A 10682-nucleotide genomic window follows, 5' to 3' on the forward strand; every position below is an offset into this window, starting at 1 on the left:
ATCCACTGAGCCAAACCGGTTAGGGCCAGCCTATGATATTTTGTTACAGCAGCCCAAATGGACTAAGACACTATCTTTATAATTTCTCTAAATTCATTCCAAAATAAAAAGTTTATTAAAAAAAATACTCTGAGAAGGGATTCAGGCATCCATCGCACAAAATGATTAAGAATGCCTGTCCTGCTGAAACCGGTTTGGCTCAGTGGATAGAGCGTCGGCCTGTGGACTGAAAGGTCCCGGGTTCGATTCCGGTGAAGGGCATGTACCTGGGTTGCGGGTACATCCCCAGTGGGAGATGTGCAGGAGGCAGCTGATCGATGTTTCTCTCTCATCGATGTTTCTAACTCTCTATCTCTCTCCCTTCCTCTCTGTAAAAAATCAATAAAATATATTTAAAAAACAAACAAACAAAGAATGCCTGTCCTAGCCTGGCTAGTGTGGTTCAGTGGTTGAGTGTCGATCTGTGAACCAGGAGGTCACAGTTTGATTCTTGGTCAGGGCACATGGCCTGGATGCAGGCTCGGTCCCCAGAAGGAGGCATGCAGGAGGCAGCCCATCAATGACCCTGTCTCATCATTGATGTTTCTATCTCTCTCTCCCTCTCCCTTCCTCTCTGAAATCAATAAAAAAAATCTATACTAATAAAAGGGTAATATGCTAATTAGACCAGACAGCTTCTGGATGTCCTTCCAGACAAAGCCACAGTGATGGGGGCCGAGGCAGAGGCATTTAGGGGTGATCAGGCCAGCAGGGGAGAGCAGTTAGGGGGCGGGCATTCAGGCTGGCAGGGGAGAGCAGTTCGGGGTGATCAGTTCAGTTGGGGAGAGCAGGTAGGGGGCGATCAGGCCGGCAGTCAGGGGAGCAGTTTGGGGCATCAGGCTGGTAGGCAGAGGCTGTTTAGGGTGATCAGGCAGGCAGGGAGGCAAGTGGTTAGGAGCCAGAGGTCCCAGATTGCGGTATGAGGCCTAAACCAGCAGTCGGACATCCCCCAAGGGGTCCTGAATTGGAAAGGGTGCAGGCCAGGCTGAGGGACCCCCCTGTGCATGAATTTTGTGCATCGGGCCTCTAGTATATATTTTTTTTAAATATATTTTATTGATTTTTTACAGAGAGGAAGGGAGAGAGATAGTTAGAAACATCGATGGGAGAGAAACATCGATCAGCCGCCTCCTGCAAATCTCCCACTGGGGATGTGCCCGCAACCCAGGTACATGCCCTTGACCGGAATCGAACCTGGGACCCCTCAGTCCGCAGGCCGACGCTCTATCCACTGAGCCAAACCGGTTTCGGCTCTAGTATATTTATAAAAAAGAATGCCTACCCTAGAGCCTCAGATACTATTGAACAAGGACAGAGAGCACCAGCATTGAGTTAGGCAGCTTTTTGATCCAGGCCTGTTTGCAAGAACATCTCCTCTGCCCACATTCAGTCATGTGGCCTGTTCTGGCCCTAGGAGGTCTGCGAAATGACGGTAACTCCTGGGATAGGCAGCAACAACTCTGCACTATGCAAGGGTACACGACTCAGCTAGCCACCTGCCACATGAGTTCAAGCAATTGAGTCACATATGTCCTATTAGTTAGGATTCCAATAGGAAACAGATGTCTCACTCAAATGAAGAGATTCGAGGAGGGTTCATTACTAGGGAAAAAGTTCAAAGTTGAGTGTGGAGATAACACAGGACCAGGGCCAGCAAAAGCCCCAAAAGATTTAAATCTTCTTGAGGACAGGGATGAGTCCACCATGGCAGGAGCATAGGAAGGAGTCCTTAATAGATCCTCGGCAAAGTTTTAATTACATTGAAATAAATGGAACTGAAAAGCTGGAAATTATATTACAAGGCAAGCTGACGAGCAGAAAAGTTAAAGAATTACTTCTTCAAGTGCAAAGACTTGAGTCAGATAGAACTGCATTTGAGTTCAAGCTTTGCTACTAAGTGAAATAGGACTTGTTTTTGTAAATATTAAAACACTGAATATAAAAACATCCCCCCAAAAGACCAAAAAACAAAACAAAGAAAAAAAAATCCCAGATTGTGTTTTCTAGCTTTCCATCTCTGGCCTGAGTCTAGAGGTTTACTGTCCCAGAGCAAGAGAGAGCAGTCACTTGCCCTTGTTTGTAGAACACTTGGATGGTGGACTAGTTAGAACATAGTGGTTAGAGCTTCCCTGACAGTGTAAACATGATATATTCTTGCCTGCCACTGAGACCTTGTCATGAGGCTGGAGTGGAGACAGAGACAGTAGGGCCAGCTCCTTTTAGCTTTGGGGCGAAGGGGAAGCCAGAGAAGAGGGGGGCATGGACAGACACATGGATCTTGATTTCTTCTCTTTAGAATTTAGGTCTAGAGGGGATCAGAGTGGCAGAGGCACTGAGGCACATGCTGGTGATAGGGAGACACAGTTGCTCTTGCTCACTTTTAGGATTCTGAGATGAATTGTCCAGAGGGATGCCACTTGCTAACCTAGCAGTTCAGCCCAATCAGGCAGACAGAAATCTTGAGGATTAGCTTTCCTTGGGGTATGATTGAGGCCCAGATGTTTCCCCAACCTTAAGCTCTTCCTCAAAGTCAAAAGCCAGCAGGTCTTCCACGTGTAAGGCACCTAGCAGATGTTGTCAGCTATGTAGAGATGTTTTGGGGTCTCAGACAAAACTTTTAAAGGATCTATACAACTTTCTCTGTTGGAACAGAACAGATCATACTCTCTAGCTCACCTTCCTGTGTTCATTCTTCCCAATCTCCTCCCAACCCCCACCCTTGCCTTCTCAGAAGTAGAGAATTGGGCCAAATTACCTTTTGAGGTCTCTTTGTGCTTTTTGATTCAGAAAATGTACTGAATTATTTACTCTTTTATATTCTACTAGAGGCCCGGTGCACAAAAATTTGTGCACTCGTGGGGGAAGGGGGCCCCTCAGTCCGGCCTGTGCCCTCTCACAGTCTGGGACCCCTCTGGAGATAAGGACCTGCTGGCTTAGGCCCTCTCCCGGGTGGCAGAGGGCAGGCCCAATCCCTAGGTGCAGCCCCTGGTCGGGCTGAGAGCAGGACCAATTGGGGAGTTGGGGCGCCGCCCCCTGTCATGCACAGAGCAGGGCGATTGGGAGGTTGCGATGCCACCCTCAGTCACGCTCAGGGTAGGGCCGATTGGGGGGTTGGGGCAGCGTCCCCTGTCACACTCAAGGCAGGGTCGATGGAGAGGTTGCGGCGCCACCCCCTGCCACGCACAGAGCAGGGCCAATCAGGGGGTTGGGGCGCTGCCCCTGGTCATGCACAGAGCAGGGCCCATCAGGGGGTTGGGGCACCGCCCTCTATCACCCACAGAGCAGGGCCGATGAGGGGGTTGGGGCACCGCCACTGTCACACTCAGGACAGGGCCGATGGGGAGGTTATGGCTCTACCCCGTCACACACAGAGTAGGGCTCGTGGAGGGGGGGGTTGGGGCGCCGCACCCTGTCACACACAGTGCCGCAGGGCGATCAGGGGGCTGGGGAGCTCCCCCCTATCAGGCACAGAGCAGGGCTGATCAGGGGGTTGGGGCGCCTTCCCCTGTCACGAACAGAGCAGGGTGGATAGGGAGGTTGTGGCCCCGCCCCCTGTCACACACAGAGCCACAGGGCAATCAGGGGGTTTGGGCGCTGCCCCCTGTCATGCTGATCCCGGTGCAGGGAGGCATATTACCCTTTTACTATATAGGGTAGAGCCTTGGTGCACGGGTGGGTGCCTGCTGGTTTGCCCTGAAGGGTGTCCTGGATCAGGGTGGGGGTCCCCATTGGGATGCCTGACCAGCCTGGGTGAGGGGATGATGGCTGTTTGCAGCTGGTCACACACCCTTCAGGCTGGGGGTCCCCACTGGGGTGCCTGGCCAGCCTGGGTGAGGGGATGATGGCTGTTTGCAGCTGGTCACACACCCCTCAGGGTGGGGGTCCCCACTGGGGTGCCTGGCCAGTCTGGGTGAGGGGCTGAGGGCTGTGTTCAGGCTGGGGGTGACTGAAGCTCCCAGCCGCTCCTTTTTTTCTTTTTTATTCTGGGCCAGCTTTAGCTTTGAGGCTTGGCTCCAGCTCTTAGGCCTCCGCTGCTGAAAGTAGGTTTCTGACCTTTGCTTACAATGTTGCGATCCTGCTGGCTGAAGCCCTGCTGACTAAAGCAGGTTTCTGGGGTTTTGTTTAGCTTCTATATTTGTTACATAGTTGCTTAGAGTTGCAGCTCAGAGGCCTGCAGTGGCAGGCGGGGAACGTTGGAGTCCTCAGTCACTGAAGCAAGCAATCCTCATGTTAATTTCAAGCTGCCTGGCTGCTGGCCACCATCTTGGCTGCAGTTAATTTGCATATCACCCTGACTAGCCAATGGGAAGGGTAGCGGTCGTATGCCAATTACCATGTTTCTCTTTTATTAGATAGGATAATCACATTTTTTTTACTTACTTCTCTGACCTTGCTATTTACACCATTTCCTTTTCCTTTTCTAAAAAGGAAAGTTAGAATGCGTATTTTCATTTTAAAGGCCTCTTGGCAGCATACGCTAAATTCTAAATTATTAAAGATATTTCTTTCCCACTCATGCATTTAACTGAATTGGGACCTTGTACAAACTTGATATGGGAGGGCCTCAGAAATTTGGGTAAAAACTACCATCACCTGCTACAGGATTCACTGAAAGACTGAGACTGCAGTAACTGATAAGGCCTGGTGTGGGGCCGGAGCATGGAGCTCTTGGAGTGCTAAAAGATGATCTGTGGACTGGTGGGATCCATGGTTTGGAAGCTTCCATGAAGAGCTGTGGAGGAGACTGGCTAGACACTCACCAACTGCACCCCCTTTTTTTGGTTCTGGCCAGTTAGAGAGACTGCATTCCTCAGACCCTGTAAAGATAGGTGTGGCTATATGAATAACTTCAACAGGATGTGAGCGAAAATGATGTGCACATGAAAAACCTCTTCTGTAATTGCATTAGTTTCCTATTGCTTCTGTAACAAATCACCACAAACTTAGTTGGTTAATAAACACAATTGATTCACTTATTTATAGAGGCCATCAGTCAGGGTGTTAGCAAGGCTGGTTCCTTCTGGAGACTCTACTGGGGAATCCATTTCCTTGTCTTTTTTCGCTTCAGGAGGCCACTTGCATCCCTTGGTTCACATCTTCTTCTTCACATCACTCCATCATCTTTCATCTTCACTTCTCCTATTTCCTTCTTTGACCTTTTTGCCTCCCTCTTATAGGAGAACTCTGGTGATTACATTTAGAGTTCCCCAGATAATCCAGGATCATCTCCCCATCTCAAGACCCTTAATTACATCTGCAAAGTTCTTTTTGCAACATAACACTCACAGGTTCTGGATATTAGAACTTGGATATCTTTGGGGGCCATTAGTCAGCAGACTATAAGGAGCCTCCACACTTTGTCTCTCTTTTCATATTTGCAGAGAATGATAAAGCCAAAGGAGATGGGAGACACATAATAGAAGGAAGCTGGGTCACTCACTGAATGACTGGGTAGAGCCGAGTTTCCCTACTGACCACACTGGACTGTGAAATGAGGGAGAAAAATCTTGTTGTATTAAGCCACTGTGGTTGATTGAATTACTGCCTCAGTACTTCCATACTCCCTGTGTCCACACTTTTGCCAAGGCCCCTTGTACTTCCTGGCTCCTTGGCTTTGGGCCTGACCATTAACTTGTTTTGGCCAATAGCATGCGAGTGCAAGTGTGTGACAGTGTGCTTAGGCCTTAAGATGTCACTGTACTTCTTTTGACTGCACTCATGTGTCTCTGCCATCCCAATGAGCCCAGTCTAGGTCAGCCAAACTCCAAATGACCTACAAATCTGTGCTTCATAATGAATGTTATTTTTTTCAAATATATTTTTATTTATTTCAGAGAGGAAGGGAGAGGGAGAGAGAGATATAGAAACATCAATAATGAGAGAGAATCATTGATTGGCTGCCTCCTGCACACCCCACACTGGGGATGGAGCCTGCAACCCAGGAATATGCCCTGACATGGGGATCAAACTTCAACCTTCTGGTTTACAGGTCGATGCTCAACCACTGAGCAACACTGGCCAGGAATAATGAATGTTATTTTAACCTAACAAACTTTCGGGCGACTTACTAGATAGTAATGGGTAACTAATATAAATACTAAGATTTTAATTTGTTTATTACAGCAGTTAGACTAAGATGGGGACTGGGAGAGTGAGTGAGGGAGCTGGAAGAGTGGAACACTGTGGGGGGTTGGAACCTATTATTCCAGTGGGGTAGCAGTTCCCGGTGACAGCAAGATCCAAGGTGTAATCATGGGAGAGAGTAGATAAAACTGAATGGAGAAGGTCACTGGAGAAGAGCAGATCAAAGATAATGACAGAACTTGAGTTGGAATGGAAGATTACAAGCCCGAGCCACCACTGAGTAAAGGAACTGGTCTTGAAATTGAAAAGCTAAACATTAGGTAACTTTGGAAAGAAAATTTAAAATTGCTAGAATGACCCTGTGAATAATAAATAGGAATGGGAGACCTCCTCTTAATTCCTCTTGTATGGAAATAAGGGAAAGGTGAAGTAGCAATTGGGAGGTGAGATCTTTCCTTGGAAAGATAAGCTGTCTTTGATCTCAGTTGTCTGATTCATCCCCAGAAGAAAAGAAAGACAGTGGGGATGGGAAGGCTCCATTAAACCATAGATGTTGTGAGACTATATGGAAGCTTCTGCTGAGTGGATCAGAGAGCTATGGCACTGGCTAGGTACTTCAACAAGGCCCAAATTAAATGCAAGTGAAAAAGTGTCTTTCACTAGCACATTTTTTGATAATTGTCTTTGTACCAATTGGCTCATTTCATTGTTTCATAAATTTTAAAGGGATGAGAAATAGCATGAGAGTATTCTGCATGTCCTTTGTAGAATTTAAGTTTGCTGATAACAAGACAATCCTAGGATAAATGGGCCTGTTGTTTGAGTGCTCCTCCAAAGGATCTGGAAGTGCTCAGAAACTTCCTTTTCCCTGCAGCTTTAAAGACATCTACGGATATGAAATTCACTTTCCAGCAAAGTTGCCCAAGGCTTCCTGTCCTCATTACAGATGATTCTAATTCCAAGTAGCCTACATGGTAGGGTAGGCAGAATAATGCTCCCCAAAGAGATCCCACAGAGATCCGTGCCTTAATCTCTGGAACCTGTGAGTATATTACCTTACTTGGCAAGGGGAAATTAAGGTCGCAGAAGGAATTTAGTTTGTTAATCAGTTGATTTCGGGATGGAGAGATTATTGTGAATTGTGTGAGATAGTGTGAGAAATACTCAGCCCGACATTTCCAGCTTTGAAGATAGAAGAAGGCCACAAGCCAAGGAATGTGACCAGCCTCTAGCTTACAGCGGTTCTCAACCTTCTAGTACAGTCCCTCATGCTGTGGTGACCTTCAATTTCATCGTTACAAATTGAACATAATTAAAGCATAGTGATTAATCACAAAAACAATATTTAATTATATATGTGTTTTCCGATGGTCTTAGGCGACCCCTGTGAAAGGGTCATTCGACCCCCAAAGGGGTCTCGACACCACAGGTTGAGAACCGCTGCTCTAGAAGCTGGAAAAGGCAAGAAGATATATTCTCTCCCACAGCCTCTAAGGAACACAACCCTGGACCACCTTGATTTTAGCACCACGAGATTCTATTTCACTTCTGACTTACAAAACTGTCAGATAAAATATGTGATTTTAAGCCACTATGTTTGTGGTAATTTGGTACAGCAGCAATAGGACACTAAAATGCATGGCATTTCTCAATTCTGTGAGCTATTCCAGGATCTTTCTAACAAATCCTTTTTACTTGAGCTAGTTTGAGTTGGGTTTCCTCTCCTGCGACTCAGTTTACAAAGATGACTCATTATAAAATAGTATTTCTCATTAGGAATAAAAAACAGGTCTCCAGAAATAAAACACATAGGTAAACCTTAAAGATGTCAAAGATTACTCTTGCATGATGATTAGGCAGAAAAAATAGAAGGGCTTTGAAGAAATGTAATAAACTAGCATTTGAGGGGTAAATTTCTTTTATTAAATTGAAATGTAAAAAGCCGCATGTTATAATTTCTCTCTGATTTCCTCTTTGACCCATGAGTTATTTAGAAGTATGTTGATTCGTTCCCAAATATTTGGTCATTTTCCAATTATCTTTTTGTTGTTAACTACTAATTTAATTTTTTTTTTATTGCTAAAAGTATTACAAAGGGTATTACATATGTGTCCTTTTCTTCCCCCCAGCCCTTAACAATCCCCTGGCCGCCCCTACCCCCCAGTGTCTTATGTCCATTGGTTACGCTTATATGCATGCATACAAGTCCTTCGGTTGATCTCTTACCCCCCTCCCTCCTGCCCCCCAACCCTCCCCGGCCTTCCCGCTGCAGTTTGACAATCTGTTTGAGGCAGCTCTGCCTCTGTATCTATTATTGTTCAAAAGTTTATAATGGTCTCTATTATCCATGAATGAGTGAGATCATGTGGTATTTTTCCTTCATTGACTGGCTTATTTCACTTAGCATAATGCTCTTCAGCTCCATCCATGCCGTTGCAAATGGTAAGAGTTCCTTCTTTTTTACAGCAGCATAGTATTCCATCATGTAGATGTACCACAGTTTTCTAATCCATTCATCTACTGATGGGCACTTAGGCTGTTTCCAGATCCTAGCTATGGTGAATTGTGCTGCTATGAACATAGGGGTGCATATATCCTTTCTGATTGGTGTTTCTGGTTTCTTGGGATATATTCCTAGAAGTGGGATCACAGGGTCAAATGGGAGTTCCATTTTTAGTTTTTTGAGGAAATGCCACACTGTCTTCCATAGTGGCTGCACCAGTCTGCATTCCCACCAGCAGTGCACGAGTGTTCCTTTTTCTCCACATCCTCTCCAGGACTTGTCGTTTGTTGATTTATTGATGATAGCCAGTCTGACAGGTGTGAGATGGTACCTCATTGTTGTTTTGATTTGCATCTCTTGGATGATTAGTGACTTTGAGCATGTTTTCATATGTCTCTTGGCTTTCTGAATGTCTTCTTTTGAAAAGTGTCTATTTAGGTCCTTTGCCCATTTTTTTTAAATTAAATCTTTATTGTTCAGATTATTACATTTGTTCCTTTTTTTCCCCCCCCATAACTCCCCTCCTCCCAGTTCCCGCCCCACCCTCCGCCCTCACTCCCCACCCACTGTCCTCATCCATAGGTGCACGATTTTTGTCCAGTCTCTTCCCACATCTCCCACACCCCTTTCCCCCCCAAGAATAGTCAGTCCATTCCCTTTCTATGTCCCTGATTCTATTATAATCAACAGTTCATTCTGTTCATCAGACTATTTATTCACTTGATTCTTAGATTCACTTGTTGATAGATGCATATTTGTTGTTCATAATTTGTATCTTTACCTTTTTCTTCCTCTTCCTCTTCTTAAAGGATACCTTTCAGCATTTCATATAATCCTGGTTTGGTGGTGATGAACTCCTTTAGCTTTTCCTTATCTGTGAAGCTCTTTATCTGACCTTCAATTCTGAATGATAGCTTTGCTGGATAAAGTAATCTTGGTTGTAGGTTCTTGGTATTCATCACTTTGAATATTTCTTGCCACTCCCTTCTGGCCTGCAAAGTTTCTGTTGAGAAATCAGCTGACAGTCGTATGGGTATTCCCTTGTAGGTAACTGAGTTTCTTTCTCTTGCTGTTTTTAAGATTCTCTCTTTATCTTTTGCTCTTGGCATTTTAATTATGATGTGTCTTGGTGTGGTCCTCTTTGGATTCCTTTTGTTTGGGGTTCTCCGAGCTTCTTGGACCTGTAAGTCCATTTCTTTAACCAGGTGGGGGAAGTTTTCTGTCATTATTTCTTCAAATAGGTTTTCAATATCTTGGTCTCTCTCATCTTCTGGCACCCCTATAATTCTGATGTTGGTACGCTTGAAGCTGTCCCAGAGGCTCCTTACACTATCCTCGCATTTTTGGATTCTTTTTTCATTTTGCTTTTCCGGTTTGATGTTTTTTGCTTCCTCGCATTTCAAATCATTGACTTGATTCTTGCGCTCCTCTGGTCTGCTGTCGGGCGTCTGTATAATATTCGTTATTTCAGTCTGTGTGTGCTTAATTTCTAGTTGGTTCCCCAATATAAGATCGAGGGTCTTATTAGTTTTCGTGTAGATCTCATTAAGTTTATCGGCAGCTTCTAGACAGTTCTTGAGAGACCTTAAAAGTGTGGTTCTGAACTCTATTTCTTCCATTGACAATTTTGTCCTGTTTCTTTGTCTCCGCATTTTGTTATGCTTCCTTGGTGCACCTCCTAGTGGTCTTTGTTCGCAGTCTTATAGATAAATCTTGATTGTTGTAGCTAATTCCAGGGAGGGTTTGACCTCCAGGCCAAGTGGCTATGAGAGTCAGCTGTGTCAGCAGTGAGAGAACTTCTGTCCTCTAGGGAGGTGCTAATCTAGCCTTTGCCTGAGGCTATCCGGCAAATGCCTCTGTGCAGGGCTTGGGCTGGGCGGGTCGCACAGGATCAACAGGGTGGGCCGGAGAGAGCAGTTATGGCGGCTCTCAGTCCTGTCCCAAGGGGCTCTGCCTCTCTGAGTCCCAGCACCCGCTGCAAAGCTCGGAGAGAAAGCTGCACTCGCTCTGACCGAAGCCAGACAGTCCCGCTTCTCCCGTTTGAGTCTGGGTCCCT

Source organism: Myotis daubentonii, chromosome 1 (assembly GCF_963259705.1).
Source record: "Myotis daubentonii chromosome 1, mMyoDau2.1, whole genome shotgun sequence".
NCBI lineage: Eukaryota > Metazoa > Chordata > Mammalia > Chiroptera > Vespertilionidae > Myotis > Myotis daubentonii.